Source organism: Equus przewalskii, chromosome 15 (genome assembly GCF_037783145.1).
Source record: "Equus przewalskii isolate Varuska chromosome 15, EquPr2, whole genome shotgun sequence".
Taxonomy (NCBI): Eukaryota; Metazoa; Chordata; class Mammalia; order Perissodactyla; family Equidae; genus Equus; species Equus przewalskii.
In genome coordinates, this window is record NC_091845.1 from 83,758,393 (window position 1) to 83,775,833 (window position 17,441).

At 42.4% G+C, this 17,441-nt stretch overlaps 1 long non-coding RNA gene across 3 annotated transcripts; it reads right to left on the reverse strand.

The window, feature by feature from the left end:
* Positions 1–6,887: 6,887 nt before the first annotated feature.
* Positions 6,888–16,995, reverse strand: LOC139076234 (uncharacterized). Of its 3 annotated transcripts, none has more exons than XR_011527617.1 (3): positions 16,400–16,995; positions 15,608–15,775; positions 6,888–8,669 (listed from the first exon to the last, which is right to left on the reverse strand). It is a non-coding gene; the product is annotated as an uncharacterized lncRNA (long non-coding RNA). The 3 variants fall into 3 exon arrangements; XR_011527619.1 differs by having other exon boundaries at positions 15,608–15,746; positions 16,400–16,933; XR_011527618.1 differs by lacking the exon at positions 16,400–16,995 and adding an exon at positions 15,896–16,053.
* Positions 16,996–17,441: the final 446 nt, after the last annotated feature.

The window sequence follows — 17,441 nt, forward strand, 5'->3', positions numbered from 1 at the left end:
TCCCCAGCTGGCCTTTGACCCTCGAACGGGGATGAGAAGCGAGGGTGGTGGCCTCAGACCTGATTTTTGGACACCACTTCCCAGGGATCCCTGACAGAGGAGCTTTCCTCGTGGTTGAATTGTGAATGAAAAATCTTCCTGCTGTCCATTTGCTTCGGCGTTTCCATGACTTCCGTGCTCTCAGAGACTCAGACTGAAGCATAAACAAGAGGCCATGTGAGCCTTCTCCGAGCCGTCATTCCAAGGTGGTGAGTTAACCCACTGCCCTGACCTCCAGGCCTCACCACTCGCAGTCAAACTGATTCTGTGGCTGTCAGTCAAACTCCAAGGAGCAATTCCCCACTGATGCTAAACCAGCTGAAAACTCACCTGCTGTTGATTTAACCCTAGGGAACTGAACCAAGAAGGGCATGACAGCAGCGGAGCCAAGTCGAGACTTGCGGGGTGTGTGTGAGAGAGACAGACAGACAGACACTAAGGAAACAGGACAGATTTGGGTTGGCCACTGGGCTTGTTTCTGGCCAAGGCGGAGGGTTGACCTCACTTCCCACCTCCCTGTTCGCAGCGTCTGCCCGGCATTGATGTGGGAGTACTGCAGTCCAAGTAAGCATTGCACCAGCACCAAATGCAAACACCACGCCTCACATTTCCTCCCCAGAAGGGGAGTTGAGATTCTAACTGGCTGAATCACCTAGTGGCAACTCCCTTCATTGTGTTAGGTTACAAAAACACAGCCGCATACTATGGGAACCCTGATGGGAAATCCGCTTCGTTTTCAAGTTAAACTGTTAGCCTGGCCTGTTTCAAATGACTAAAAGACTCTAAGGAGTCATGATTCTTCAAGAATGCCTTTACGTGATTTGGCAATCACTTTTTCAGACTTAGAAGGTGAGGAAGAAACTTGAGGAAGAATTACAAAGGGCCCAAAATACCAATTTGAAACATAAAAATTATCTGGGATATTTCTAACGTGCTTATTCCTTGCTCAATAGGAACCAAATAAGCATCTTCGGTCAGATCTTTCAGGAGAGCTGTCCCCACGAGTAATTAACCAGGGTTCTGGGCTGGAGATGCCGGTTGGGGAGAAGACATCTCTAAGCAAGCTGGGGATGCTGAACCCCTGCTTTGCCTTGTGTCTTCTTTCGCAGATGCAGGTTCTGGCGGTTCCCGCTCCCCATCATGAGAACACCAGGGGAGAATGCTTGCAGGGCCTTGTCCTTCTCGACCTCCTCCTCCAGCTTCCTGACCGCCTTCTCGATGGACTGGGTGTCTTCTGTGATGACTTGGCGTTTTTAGGAATCAGAGACCCAGACACAAAGTCACGCCTAGATTTGGCACTAGGCTTGTGTGAGTGCCTTTCTGACTTTTTTTCAATGAAGAAAGAAGATGAACATAAACGAGTGGAAAGCATTTTCTCCTAGAATCACATATGTGACATTTCACAGGGATGTCTTCTAGCTTCTCACAACATATTAAAGACAATCTGAAAATTATCGTAGGGAATTCTTAAAGAAAAATATTCCCACAAGAGGATGGAGATCTCTGGCAAACTCACGTTTTATGTTCCGAAAAGGATGTAGACCAGGATTTCCCCCTCATTTTCATTCTTCCATCAGAGCTTCTGATCAAGAAGAGGATCATTCATTTAACAAATACTTACTGAGCAATTACTATGTGCCAGGCATGAATCTAAAAACTTTACACGTACCTCTCACTAACTTCTCACCACAACCTTTTGAGGTGGGTGCCGCTATACCTCATCACACAGGTGATCAAATTGTGAGAGTATAAGTGACTCTCCCAAGTCCTCACAACTGCCCGTGGCAGCCAGGATTTGAATTCAGGCAGTCTGGATCCAGAGTCCAGCCTCTTAACCACTACGCCACATTGCCTCCAACCCAGGGGCTTGGTCGGATGAGGACAAGTACGGCCATAGCGTGAATACCATTATAAGTAGCGCCCAGAGATTGGTTTCTAAACACCATTTTCCAGTAAAAGGAACCAAGACTCTTTGGAGAAGTGCAGCCTTTCCTTCCAGGGCTGAAGCAAGGAAAATACAAGTTAATTCTGGAGTATCTTGTGCCAGGTTCTGTGTTCTTTTATATGACGGTCAGTCAGGTGTGGCCACAGGGGGAGATACAGGTGAAGCTCGGGAAAACAAAATGAGCCACAGTCACAGTCCTCGAAACAGGAGTCACAGCATGCCACTTGGAGCCACATGGAAAAGAACCCAGGTGGTCAGGAGGCAGAAGGGGCAGGAGTGAGGGAAGGGCCTGGCCTACCTTTATTGGAATTTGCAGGGAAAGCCAAGGCAGGGCAGGGCGAACAATTTAGGATGGGCTAATTTGAATAATTTGGAGGGCTCTAAGCTGCAGGGATGACCCCTAGCTGCCTGGCCCCTGGCCCTGGGATGACCAAGGTGGAGGAATATTGCCTCTTGGGGTCACGGGCCAGATAGAGGAGGCCTGGCTCTGGACCGATGGGTTCACATATGAAAGGCATGCTCCCGGCTGGGCCTTTGCTGTCTCCAAGAATCGGCTGGCCCCAGGAGGGGTAGTATCTCCCCAGCCAGAAAGGTTTTTCAGACGTCAAAACATCACAATGTAAGGCAGGAGAGCAGAGGGCGAAAGGGGTAAGGGGCACACGTGTACCGCGATGGATGGTGATTAGACTCTGGGTGGTGAAGATGACGTAGTTTACACAGAAGTCGAAGTATAGTGATGTACACCTGAAATTTACATGATATTATATATATATTATATACCACATAGTATTGTTATAAACCAATGTTGCCACAATTTAAAAAAAATCACAACATACAGAAAATAAAAATATAAGTAATATAGCCAGAAAGTAAGGAAGTGCTTAGGAAATGATGGATCCCTGTTAAAAGGACACAGGGGCTGGCTTTAAAGGGCTTTCACAGGGCAGATCTGGAACAATTTGAGCACTAGTAATGGATTGTTATTTGTTGAATAAAATAGGAATTCATAAGTTCATAGAGATCTCAATTAATTAAAAGTGTGATGAAAATGCAATATTGACATTGTCTCAAAGTATCTCCCCACAAAACATTTACTATTTGTAAAGGAGAAAAGAGTGACTGGCGAAGCCTGCTGGCCACCGCCTTAACCAAGACATCCAGCTTATCATCGCCAGTAGGGAGACTAACGGATATTGTGACCCCCGATAGGAAGCAAGGAGAACACAGCATCACTGTGGTGCACTTAATGTGGCCCCAGTGATCCCCACCTCCTGGCATTCATGTCCTTGTATAACCCCCTCAACTTGAGTGTGTGACCTGCTTCTGTCAAAGAAGTCAGCAAAGGTGACGGGATGTCGTCCTGTGATCATCTTACACTGTGTAAGTCTCCATCTTGCTTGCACTCCCTCTAGAGTCTTGCTCTCCTTGCTGACTTTGCAGAAGTGTGAGTTCTACAACCACAAGGAAAGAAATCCTGCCAACAACCCCAGTGAGTTTGCAAGCGGATCCTTCCCCAGGAGAGCCACGAGATGGGAACTCAGCCCTTGACTGCACCTTGATGACGGTCTCTTGGAGCACAAAAGTGTGCCCAACAGTCTCTTGGAGCACTAAAGTGTGCCCGGAGTCTTGACCTGCAGAAACTGTGAGATGATAAATGTGTGTTGTTTTCCCCTGCTAAATTGTGGTGATTTCTTGTAGAAAACTAATTTTTTAAAATAGAAAACTAATACAGTCACTTCTATAATATTCCAACCAAAGATGCCTGCAGTCTTCAAACGTCTCAAGGTGATGAAAGTAAGGAAAGACTGAGGAAACTGGCTGGATTGAAAGAGACTGAGGACACACGGCAACTAAGTGTAAGACCCAGTCTTGTATTGGATCCTGGGCCAGAGGGAAAAGCATTGCTCTTAGGGACATTATGGGGAGAGTTGGTGAAATTTGAGTGTGGACTATGGATTGGATCACAGCATTGTATAAATACTGAATTTCCTGATTTTAATCATTGTATGGCATTTATACAAGAAAATGATGAAGTGAATATGGTAAAGTGTTCACAATTGGTGAATCTGGATAAACGATATATAGGAATATTTGGCACTTGCAACTTTTCAGCAAATTTGAAATTATTTCAAAATAAAAAGAATTTTAAAATTTTAATGTTATATTTCACCTTAAAATTGTACTAGGAATAGTTCAAAGGACCCTATCACCACTTTGGGAGCCCCAGGGGACTTGGGGACCGCAGTCATATAAGGTACTATGTGCCACATAGATATAAAGAGTGTGGATGATACAAAACCTTTCATCACTTTGTATGGGTTTGGTGTGTTGTCAGGAATTTGATGTAAGGACTTGCCCTTTGGGAGTAATTCTTACGTGTTATTCACCCTGGAGCAATCATCTTCGGATCAGTAGGCAGTAAAGTTGACGTGGTGACATGTAGTGGACTCTGTGGGGCACTGCCCAGACCCCCTTCAGGCCTGAGGCCCTGGTTCCCCCTCTGCTGAGGGTGGGCTGGGGGGGTTGGCCATCACAGCTGAGGCTCTCCCTGGGAATTGCTCTCAGCCTAAAGAATCTGCCTCGCCAAGGGACGGCCCCTCCTGAGGGCAACCCACTTCTAAAGACCCACAAGGAGGAACAGACTAGCCTCCTTGCTTCAACTGGGACAACTCAGAAGGGCCACCCTACTCCAGAGCTGTATCAGTTCAGCTTCTCCTGTTGCCCAATCCTGCCTCCCCCACTGCCCTCACCGCATGATGATGCCGAAAGCTCTCCCCAGGAGCGCCCTGCAGGCTGGTCTCCGCCCGCCCTGAGGCTGTTTCCCAGGTCAGCTGATCTCCAGCACTTGCCTTCTCCGAATCCCCGACCAGGCTCCTCAACACAGGGCTGCCCGACCACAGGGCTGCCCCTTCCTTTGGATGCAGACGGAACGCTTCTGACCCACAGTGACTGTGAATTTTAAAATTCTGATTCTTTTTTTAAACAATATGGCAACAGAATCTGATAGAAAGGAGCTATTTCTCAGCCTCTCTCATGTCACCATTTCCTCATTCAGGAAAAACCCATCTCCAGTGATTTTGTTTACTTTAAAATTTTTAAACACGAACAAAATTATACAGAATAACACAATATAAGGCCACGGCAGATCCCCTCACCCAGCTCCAACCATCATCCAAGGGCAATCTCGCTACGTCAGTACCTCGACTGCTCCCTCTCTTCCATGTTCTTTGAAGCATATTCCAGATACCACACTATTTTACTGTAGGTTTTCAGGATGTACCTTTAAAAGAGAAGGACTTTTTAAAAACATAACCACCATAGCATTATGTAAAATATCACAGTTGGTAACAATAAGTCCTTACTATCATCAAATATGCTTCCAGCGTTCAAATTTCCATTTGTCTCATAAATGTTATAAAAGTTGTTTTGCTTCGTTTCTGCAGTTTATATGATAGAATCAAGATCCAGATAAGGTCTACAGACTGTTGTTGGTTGGCATGTTTCCAAAGGGCACCCTCCACCTCTTTTGTTTCCTCCCTTCCAGGTTCTTTGTTGAAGAAAGCTGTAGAGTACCCCACAATCGGGAAAGTATATTGTTTAACACGTTTGTCCGTATTTCCCGTAAATTTCCTGTAAATTGGCAGTCGGACCTGGAGGCCTTGTTAGACTCAAGTTCTTTTTTTGGCAAGACAACATTTTACGTGGGATCGCGTTGTTTCACGCGGAGGCAACTCAGGCCTGGCTGTTTCCTTTTCGGCCTTGCTCCCAGCCTTTGATGGTCAACGCCTAGACAAATAATTCCTTGGGAGCTACCAATAGTTACATTCTATCATTGCATCTTCATTGATTAGCTGCATTACTTTTTAAGAAGTGAAACTTCCCCTTGTCTATTGTTTGGTGACCCAATAGCACAGTTTGAATAAGAAAGTTAGGGTAAATGCGAGATTCTTTTTCTTGGTTTACCAGTGTCCAAAATAATGAGGTGGTTCCCCAGCATCCTCCCAGTATGACCAATTAATTTTTATTTCCTTTACTATCACTGTGAACACGGAGTTCATAATGCACTTCAGGGCATTGCGAGTGCTGTCCTTACGGATGCTCAGGATGATGCTCTCTGGTCGGTGGGAGCTTCCTCAGGCTGGAGCCTGAGTCCTGTTGCGTTGGCCCTCGTGGTCTCTGGCAACGTCCTTGCTACCCAAATAACAAGATGCAGCAGACTCATCTTGTATGTTTCCTGCCCTCTAGACCTGGAATCAGTTATTTCTCTAAGCAGCCCTGGATCTTTGTAATGAGAAAAGGTATTTCAAAACCACAATATGGGCTAAAGGAGGCATCCTCACTAATTAAAAAAAAAATCCTATGTTAGGAGAAGGTTGGAAACGGAATTCTTTCACTGTTCTTTTTATATCCCTCTGTCTTACTTGAATTTTTATTACGTGTATTCATTCTTTTTATTCAATTATGGCATACAAATAATACACAGATTCAGAGCTGAAAAGAAGTCAAAGTAAAATTCTTTCACACCTTTCCTACGCCACTTCCCTGCCAGAGGTAACTACGGTTATCAAGTTACCAATTGGTCAGGAACTCTTCCAGACTTGGTCTTAGAAAATAGTCACCTAAATAAGACTAGTCTCCTAAGGGTACCACATTCTGTTTTAATCTGTTTGGATGACTCAAAGAAACAGTAATCTGAGGTAAAAATACAATGGAGAGCAATTTCAACCTTTACTGGGACCCACAAGCAGGGCCCCTGAGTTGCCAGCTGCAGGGCATGCTGTTCCCACGGAAGACTCCAGATTGGTGCCCCTCGATGGTTGCAGCGCACAAGGAGCTGCCCACAGACCAACAGGACAACAAGCACAGACACGAACATACAAAAAATGACTCTGACACTGTGAAATGATGCTGAACTTTGCTTCTAATGAGACAAATGCAAAATAAAACTACACCAAGATACTACTTTTCATCTCTTGGATTGGCAAAGATTACAGTGCTCCCTGACACACCCTCATTCAAAGCCGGCGGAATGACTATTTCTGGCAATTTGACAAAACGCATTCAGTTACAAATGTATTAGCACTTGCTAATGCAAAACACTTCCTGGAATTTACAAATATATACAAACATACTCGAATGTTTAAAAAATGAAGTATGTGTAAGGCAGGCTTCTTAATGAGGCTGCACAGAAACAGTTTGGAGATTCATCAACTTGGATGAGAAAAAAATTGTGTTTTTGTTTTCACTAAATTCTAACTGAAATTGATCATTTCCTTTAATTAGTAGGCAGGAAACCACAATAGTATCAGCCTGTGCCTTTGTTACTGGTAAAAATCTGATCTTTTATGTCATCTTACAGTTGTTGCAGATATTCTAAAATATCATTTATGTTCGTGCATACTTTGAAATTACAGTAGTTATTAGACCCATGCCAGATCTTGTGATTTAATTCATTAATGAATAAGCACATATATTTCTTCTTCTTCTTTTTTTTTTATTTGAGGAAGATTAGCCCTGAGCTAACTGCTGCCAATCCTCCTCTTTTCACTGAGGAAGACTGGCCCTGAGCTAACATTCATGCCTATCTTCCTCTACTTTATATGTGGGACGCCTACCACAGCATGGCATGCCAAGTGGTGCCATGTCCGCACCCAGGATCCGAACTGGCGAACCCCAGGCTGCCGAAGCAGAACGAGCGAACTTAACCGCTGCACCACTGGGCCTGCACATATATTTCTAAATAAAAAATATTTTGATAACTATATTTCAGTATAATTGATTTCCTTTTAATCCTAAGGATTTTATTTTATACTCTTGAAAACATTATGGTGAGAAGAAATTCATAGGTTTTAGCGGACTGCCAAAGGTGTGCACCGTACCAAAGAAGTTAAGATTAGGGTAATTCATGGTGTCATGTATATAAAAGCGATTGGAAGCAGCCAAAAGGGTGGACTAGCTAAAAAATATTTGTACGTTGCTACGCTGCAATACTCTGCAGCTGCAAAAAAAGAATGGGGAATCATTTATCTAATCAAATGAAACAACATCGCAGATATTGACAGGACAGTAAAGCAGCGTGTAGAAGAATCTGTGTAGGATGATGCCACCTGTATAAAAACTGAGTGGGGCGAATACGTAATACAAATGTCTATCTGCTTGTATGTGCATAAAACGCCTCCGGAAGATAGACAGGCAGCTGGTAATGTGGTGGCCTCCATGGATGAGAGGTGGGTGGCTGGGGCCTGGAGCGCTGGCGAGACTTTTTCCTGATAAACCTCTCAGTACATTTAAAGATTTGAACCATGTGAATGTATAATCTATTCAAAAATTAAATAAAATCTAACATTTAAAAGCTCCTTACTAGAGTCTGGCAAAGGAATCAGTACACAGCCTGTGGCAACACTTCTTGAAATCCAGTCTCCACCTGGCCTTGGAACCACAGCCCGCCTTGCAGGGCCCTGAGGGTCTCACCTCTCACCACTCCTCCGTCCACACCCCCAGCAAAACTCTCTCTCTGAGACTTCTTTGGCTCTTGCCTTTCCTTATACTTTTAGCTTTTCCTCTTCTGGAAGTGAAATTCAGCCTATTCCAGTAAGAGCAAACACACTCCTGTCTTGTCTCCACTTCTGTTGCATCACAAACGCTCACAAATTCAGTCGGCACTGGTGGAATCATTCTTCACGGGCTGTGAAAGGAAGTATGTGAATATTCACAAGTTAGGCATTTTTTGTCTTCAATATTGATTGTGCACATTTTCATCACAGATTTATTTTAAAATGAAGTCTCACTCATAGAATGGAGCAGATTTTAGTTTTGTTATTTACAAGTGGGGCCTAGTTACTACTATTTGTAAGAGAACATAAATATTATGGGATTAGTTTGCTAAAATATTTCTTCTTCCCAACACACCTCTCGTGAATTCCCTACTGTTCCCAAAATGGAGCCAAGTTTCAGTATATTGATGACCACACTTGTCCAATTGGTCTTTGGCTATCTAGGGCCTGTTTGTAGGACCAAAGTAAAATATTTTGAAGAAAGCATTAATGCTGAGTTCCGAGTCACAATGGCCAGCATGAGTAATGATTGCCCAAATTATGCCAGTTGCAAAACAATTGGGAGTGTTTATAAATATTTGTTTGGAGCTTTATGATAACAGATGCTGATTCTTCTTGAGATTTGGGTCAGCACAGGGAAGCCGGCTTTATTTTTGGAAAGTATTTTATTTAGAAGAAGACTCACAGTTCTTTGTACAATAAACAAAACTATAGCATGTTCTGGCCTCAAGAACTCAAACAAGTCATCTAAAACTAAAACATAACATTATTTTTACGGTGCACTCTGGGAAAATATTTGAGATCTCAACAGAAACCTCTAGCTTGTTTTTGAGTTAGAAATGTGTTTTCTTTGGAGTCATGAACAGGAAGAAGAAAACTGGGACAACTGCCAAGGCTCTGTGCTTTGAGCTTTCCACGCTGCAGAGCCAAGCAGTGGCTGGAACTGTGGGGACGTTCAGGGCTGCCAGTGGGTAAGGGGGGAGAGGGGGGACTTTGGGAGGAGGGAGATAAAACTCCCTGTTACTTCTGAAGACCTGTGTAACAAAAGGAATTGTTAAGAAAGAAAAAACTGATATTTCCAGCTCTTTTTTCCACCCATGACACCCAGTACAAAAATCTCCCTAGCTTGCGTTCCCCCGAGGAGAGCATGGAGGTTAAGACTTTGGAGCTGCAGCCACAGAAGCTACCTAGTCGAGGAACGAGGTTAGTTTTCCTCAAGCCGGGGGTGGGCATGTGCACAGGAAGCAGGAAGGGTTTTGGAAGGACATGGCCTTGGGCTCCCTTGCATGTAAGTGCCTGGCAGGAATTATTTTTGGATGCCCGTTAGAGGCTCCAGCTCATAGGAGACCCCGAGGCCCTGCAGGTCTCTGTGGGCCTGTGTTGGGTGGAGGAGCAGACCACCTTCTGGGGCATCTCCGCTGTGCCTGGAAAACGCTGCCCGAAGGGTGCCTTGGAGAACTGGTGAGCCACAGCAGACGGAGAAGGTCATAAGGACTCTGCAGGCTTAGGCATCCCAAATACTGGGAAATCCCTGAATGAGCCCCTGAATGGAGGGTAAGAAAGCGCTCTCCGAACATGACTGAGGCTGAAGTTTCCGCCAGACATGTGGATGAATGCACAGAACCAATTTCTCCGATTTAGAGAAATGTAGCATTTATACAACAGAAAGCAGCAGAGTGACATTCATACTTGCTACATTGGAAGGATACAGTCAGGTGTAAAACTCATCTTCCTTCACTACCAGGACTCTCTTGCTAACGCACGTGCACACACACACACACACACACACTTCCATCAACATCCTGGAAGAAACTGCTTGGGACCAGCTTGCCTCCCCGCCCTTTCTTACATATCCTTCAGTCTTCACGTTACCTGTCCCATTAGTCTTCTTTCACTTGTTGGCTTCATTCACTTATTCATTTAATTAATTCTACAGAAAATCTTGAGGGCCTAAATTTTTCCTGTAATTCAAAGTCATAATTCCAGTCTCAGGATGTTCACAGTCTAGAGCATGGTGTTGAGTAGAGAGTGGGAGGGATGAGCGGGGGGGAAGCAAGAAGCAAGAGCAGTTCATGACCCCAGAAGGAGGACAGAGGACTTTAGCAGTACAGAGCGACAGTTAACCCAGTCTGGAATGAGAGGAGGGGTCAGGCTAAGTTTTTGCAAGAAAATGATGATTTAGCAGATCTTGAGTTTGCAGAGAGTGAGTGGGCACAGGAAGAACAGTCCAGAAGACAGATCAGCCAGGGCATATGCTCGGGGACGTGAAGAATATGGTCTACTCAATGAACCACGGAGACTGGCGTTGTAAAAATGTAAGCTGTAAGAAGAACAACCACACATTCCTTCTGCCTACTGCTGTTTCTGAACAGTATGCTCTACATACAGCCATGGACCCTCAGCTATTCCTCAACGATTCTGCCCAGTGTGGATGTATGTAAGAGATAGCAAAGCAAGCAAAATGATTTCTAGCAGCAAAGCAGGAGACTAGATTATTGGGAGAGTTTATCAGACAAATCATACGGAAGTTCTGAAGTCCTCCTGATATATACGAACAGTCAAAATATGTTAGTCAAATGCTTAGATCCTTGCATTTCTGTACCTAGAGTAAGACTTGTAATATAATGGTTTTCTGAAAATAGCACATATTAGCAGATATTACTGCAACAAATGTCTTCCCTTATGTGAATGGGTTTTACATATAATTTAGTGCTTGTCAGCCGAAAATAAAATTATTAAATTATTTCACGCATAATTTGGTTACCGATGGTTGAGAAGACACAGAAAGGTTAGCACAGGGCATGGTTTTCCACATAAAGATAAACGCTGTTTTCAGGCTCAATGCAGAACGTCTTCTTTGAAGTAAGATCTTGTCCTTGGCTAATTCTTCCATGCAGACGTGCCTCCTTCCATTCACTCTCCATCTCAAGCCATCTCTCCTTTCAGGAAGTGTCCCAGGAACCAAACTCAGTATGTTTTTAGCAGCTTGCTCATTTTTTCCAAGAAGAAAAAGGAGCATCATTTCTATGGCTGTTTGTTGCACACATGCTGCTTGTCAGGAGTTAATGGACCAAGTAGAGAGATGGAAGAGATGATGAGATTAAGAAACTGTTGCCTCAACTTAGTTTCTCCCCTAAGAAAAAAGTTTTGAAAATTTTGTTCCTTGGGAATAATTTAAGATTTTCAGTCAATGTTCCTTTAGAGCAAGTTTTTGAAGCTTTTGTTTGTACCATGGGCCCCTGCGACAGCCTAGCATTACCTATACTCCTTCTCAGAGTAATGTTTTAAATGCATAAAATAAAACACATAGAATTACAGTTAAAGTAGATTATTTCATAAAAATACAATTACCAAAATCACTTTTAAGACTTCATGATAGCATAATATACTTTTTAAAATGTTTTTATTAACACGCTAAGTAATAAAATCTAGCCGCAAGTCTAGTAGCTGCCATATTTTGAAGTGGAGATGAATGTAAAGGATATTTTCAAGATGTCTACAACAATCATGACGTGATAGGAAAATGCCTTTTATTTCTCTCGGTGGCAGCCTCACAGGAACAGTTAATAATTCCTATGCTTGGGAATCTACACTCGTAATTGGGGGAAGTGCTAGAGGTTCAGGAAAATTAAAAAGAGGACTTTTTTCTTCATCAAGATCCATAGACCGCTGAGTTCTGTCTCGGAGCCCAGACAAAGAGCCTTTGTTTTACAGACGCCTGGGATGAGCACAGTGACTCCGTTTCTACTGTTCATAGGGAGGTCACCCTAATGAGACCGATACTCCCAGAATTTATCTTCATTCCCAGTTAGGAGATGTGAGAAGGAAGTTTACTGTTGCATTGTTCCTTTAAACTCTGTATACCTAAACTCTGTATTTACAAAGTCTAAAACACTGTAAACTCATTCCACACTCCTTCCTTAATCCTTCATAATTTCAGAGTTATTTTTTTTTAAAAAAGCTTTAGCCCAAAGACAGCGCAGAAAAACAGAGCCACCGTGAGCCTGCCAGAGGACCCTAGGTCAGCTTCATCTCCTGCGTGACCTTGGTGAGTCCCTTATCTCTGATCCTTGGCTCGCTCGCCATAAAACAGGCGCAGTGATATCCACCTGGCAGTGTTATGGCGAGGTTGAAAGGGGATAGCATCTATGAAATGCTTCACAAGCTGTGACGAGCTGCGCAAACACTGCAGAAGTCCAAAATAAACTCATAGAGGACTGAGTCTCCTCTATGTCTTTTTCTCACTGTTGTACAAGACTGGGGGCCCACTGAAAGGCAAAGTCAAGGATAGCACACGGAGGAAGAAGTGTCCCTGACTTGAGACTGGTACAGAGCATGAGCAAAGTAGAGTGTCCTCTGCCACCGGGGGGTCTCAGAGCTTCTTTCCCTGCTAGTGTATGGCTGTATAACACCACCCTGCCCCACCAGCCCCACAAGAAGAACAGGAAAACCTTTCCAGGTTTGCTCTGATCACCAGTGTAGCCATCCATCCACCCGCTGATAGTCACGGAAGAATGTTAGAAATGGCTTGCAGGTGCCAACCAACCAGAATTGTAGAGCCGTCAGGGAGTACAATGGCCTTCTGTTTTGAAATAAATATTTAAGCCTGTAAATATCTGTGGGCATTTTGTGAAGTCCCAGTGCACATTTCTCACTCTTCAGCCTATACTCTGCCAAACTCTGCTAACACTGAAACCATACCCCATTTTATGTGAATGGTTATTATTTCAAGATTTATGCATATCTTTTAGAGAAACATACTGAAGTGTTCTTGGATGAAATGATATGAGGTATAGATAAATTGAGTCTGTCCACCTGTTAACATTTGTTGAAGCTACCTGATGGGTGCATGAGGTTTTATTATGCTTTTCTTTCTACCTTTGTATATGTTTGAATTTTTCCATTATAAAAGTGTTTAAAAGTTTGACCTATAGAAAAGAAAAGACAAAGACATTCTGCTTTTATGTTAAATTAGTAGAAATGAATGAATGAATGAATGAAAGTGAATTAGTGTATCAGAAGATTTAGACTCCATCAGGTTCATCCTTAGTTTGTCCTAAAATCTCTCTTATCAATATTGATGTTATTATGTTGCAGATGATAACAATAAACATTACGTTAGGCAGGGAAACACGTAAAGCATGATTTTTTTTTTTTGCTGTCTGCACCTTTTTCAACTAGATGGATCTGACTGACAATGAGCATATCCTCCAGCTGTATCTGTTCAAATATTTGCCAGTCTTTTATAGTAAAAGACTAGAATAGCTGTTTATTCTGAAAATGCATAAAGGTGATCAACAGGGTGATCAGTCTAAGGGCCTTGTGTCAAAAATACATAGTATGTGCGGCTGGCCCAGTGGCTTAGTGCTTAAGTTCACGTGCCATGCTTCAGTGGCCCGAGGTTCTCAGGTTCACATCCCAGGCACAGACTTACACACTGCTCATCAAGCCATGTCTTGGCAGCGTCCCATATACAAAGTAGAGGGAGATTGGCACAGATGTTAGCTCAAGGCCAATCTTCCTCACAAAAATAGCCATATATATGTATATATATGTTATGCATTGGATATAGAATTAAAATTCATAATGGAGACACTGTATTATTTCTTGAGTGTTGTATCTCCAATACATGAGCACGTATGGCAGTCTCAGTACTATAAGGATATCTTTTATCAGCAAGTTACAAATGAATCTATTTGAGATAAAATATCTTTACATAAATAATCCACTACTTTATCTCATAACTAATCCATAGATCCATTATAAAAAGGATTATCTCATAAGAACATGAAACTGGTGATTACAGCTTATTAAGGCAACACAGTAAAATGGCAATAACCAATTGACAGACAATCCTAAAAATGAAATTGGGAGAAGTTTAAAAAATGCTCCTCTGGAAGTTCTTCCATTTCTACCTTCCTCAGTACCATTACAATTTTATGTAAGGACAAATGCATCACATTTAGGAGTGATTGCTAAAATCAAAAGGAAATCAATAAGTTTCTGCGTGTCATTATTTAAGCTATAAAAAAGGAATATTTATTCCTTCTGTCGCTTTTATAATTATCTCTATGAATATATATTTATGAATTTTATTCCGTATTTCCATGAAAACTGATCTTAAGATTATATTGTTATGCCATATAATAAAAACTAAAAAGTGAATATGGTATTAACTCATATTCTCCCATTCTGTGTTAAAACACACAGCAATAGTGACATGCTACTATGAAGACCAGTTCCTGGTGTGATCAGTCTCTCTTCTCTGAGAACTGAGAAAAGTCTGTCTGTACCACCCAGCTGGCTGATTCATGACTGAAATCGGTAAGCTGCTGGACAGCATGTGCAGGGTCTTACTTGGGTAAATCAAGTTAAGTATAGTTGCCCAAGTGTAACTCCTTTAAGGAAATCTAATGAGCCAGAAAGAAATTACAACTTCTATCTTTATCAAACGCCGACTTGATTCCATTTTGGTTTTCATTGCTTTGATCCAGTTTATCACATAGAAAATGTTCCAAAAGAACAAGTTGGTTTTGCCATGATCTCAATATTTCAATCATGTGTGCATAGCATTCAAGACTGTATTTGCGTGATTCCTTAGAGTGACATTTTGCTCAGCGCAAAAAAAAAAACATGAAGCAAAAACTCAAAAGGAATGTAGTGGGTATACTCCTTACTAAGAATATCTACACTTATGTAACCTTATGTCTTCATAGCTCTTCTAAATTCACAACCAAACAGTTGAGAAAAGGGCTATACGATTGTTACGTTTATTGACCAGAATTGGGCTATTTCATTTGATGCTCAAAACAATGCTATGGTTCAGCAGAGCAGGTCTTATTGTTACCTGTTCCCATCTTACAATTGGGAAAACCAAGACTCAGGAAGGTCAAATGCCCGGGATGACAGAAAAAGTGGGAGGACCAGAAGCAAACCTCCGTTCCCTGGATCCTAGCACTTTGCCCCTCCTGACACGCCATGCAGTTTCTAAGATGGTTATGAGTGATGATTGACCTTAAATCACTTGTTTACCTTTGGAAAGCATTTTTCTCCTTGGATCCCCACCTACCTGGCACCAGCTCTCTGCCAGACTCTTGGAGTCATGATTAACAGGAGGTAACAGGCGGCAGCTTGGCCGTCTGCCATGTAGAAAGACTGGATCACCTCCTTTCGGTAAAGGGTTTCCAGGCTCAGATTTGTCAGGCATTCTAAAACCGACAGAAAAACACAGCCACCTCTGAAGCAAATAGAAAAATAAACACCAAATTCAGCATTTTGTGTTCCAAACGAAAACGTCATTCTGCAGATAATCAGTTGTTATTTTTAGAAAGAAAGAATAAAATTTCAGCTCTGTTACCAAAACTATGGCCTCATCCATCAGGGACACTGAAGCAGAAGCAAGCAGAAACTACCCAAAGTCTGTAGTTCCTATATGACTGAGTAATGCTTGAATAAATACTCGGTTCCCAACACACAGCTCAGCGTTTAGCTGAGTCCAAACGTACCGCTGCCAACATTTTTAAGTCAATACTGATATCTAAAATAAACACAGGCTGACTAACACACACTGGTACGTTAATGAAAATATATTGGGAAATCGCTCCTTCCCTAGAGAACTGCTTGGACATTTTCTCTGGGTAACTGTTGATTAGTCATAAAAATGATAAGCCCCCTAAACTTTTTAAAAATTAATTCATTCAACAAACTTTTTTTCTTTCTGAGCACTTACTCTTAAGAACTGTGAAGGGTATGAGATTTTACCCTCCTTTCGAGTTAACAAGTTAGCTTGCCGTAGTGCTATAGAAGCTGGCATAGAAGTCATGAGCCTCCCGGGTCAGAGACCAAGGACTTGATTGCTTACCACAGTAGCAGCAGGCAGTGTCAGCATTTGAGAGGAACTCCGAGCTTATGGAATCTTTTATACTGAACAGTAAGCACGCCTGCTCATTGCTCCTGAGGGAGACACCTCCTCACTCTTCCAAAGCACTTTCTTATACAAACATCCTTGAAAAGCAGTCCAGAACAAAGGCAGTCAATGACGCTACTCGAAAGGTGTGTAGAGTGTGAGAAGCCCATGGAGAATTGTCTCCCAGCACTTGTTCTCTGCCAGACATTGTGAGAGGTGCTAAAGATATGAAGATTAAAAGAGAGAGCATGACATCCAGTTCCTGATGAATCTAGTATTGCTAATAAATTTAACCATGACCTTGAACTCTCAAATTCTGTCCATGGAAACATTGGGAAGTGCAGTTTGTTCAGTATCCCTCCTTAACGTCATTCTTACAATAAAAAAAAATTGGTGGAGGATCCACAAGGCAGAGATCTTGTCCTTCAGTCCAACTGGGTTGCTCGTGAAGTGTTAAAGCAGTGAGTGCCAACGAAACAGAGCTAACGCATTGTATTTGCAGTGGAGCGAGATATTTCAGCATTTCCAAAGCAGCCAGTCTGTGGCATAATGAACCGAATGACATACAGGTAAAGGTCAGCGGCAGGGGAAGTAGATAACAGTGTTTAAAGACAGAAGTGAAAGCTGATAGAAAAATATTATGAGGGAAACCTCTCTTAATTGTACTGGTACAACTTTATTATAAAAGAAATGAGAGTGAAGCCACACCAAAATTCAGACCAAACCAGCTGGCTCTAGCAAATGAATCACTGACAAATGACCTTTAAAATATAATTTAGAGGTGAGTTTTTCCGTGGGGACTTGAGCATTATCACCAGAATGCATTGAAAAGAGAAGTTTTAAAATTCCGCTGAGAATATGCAGTCTGAGCCTCCGAAAAAGACATAAACATTCTATCCAAATCATTTCAACTTCAGTTAGTTCTTTATAATGACACTTCTCATTAAGATGATCCAGTTCTCTTTATTCTGACTTTGTTTTTCCCAAGCAACTTTTC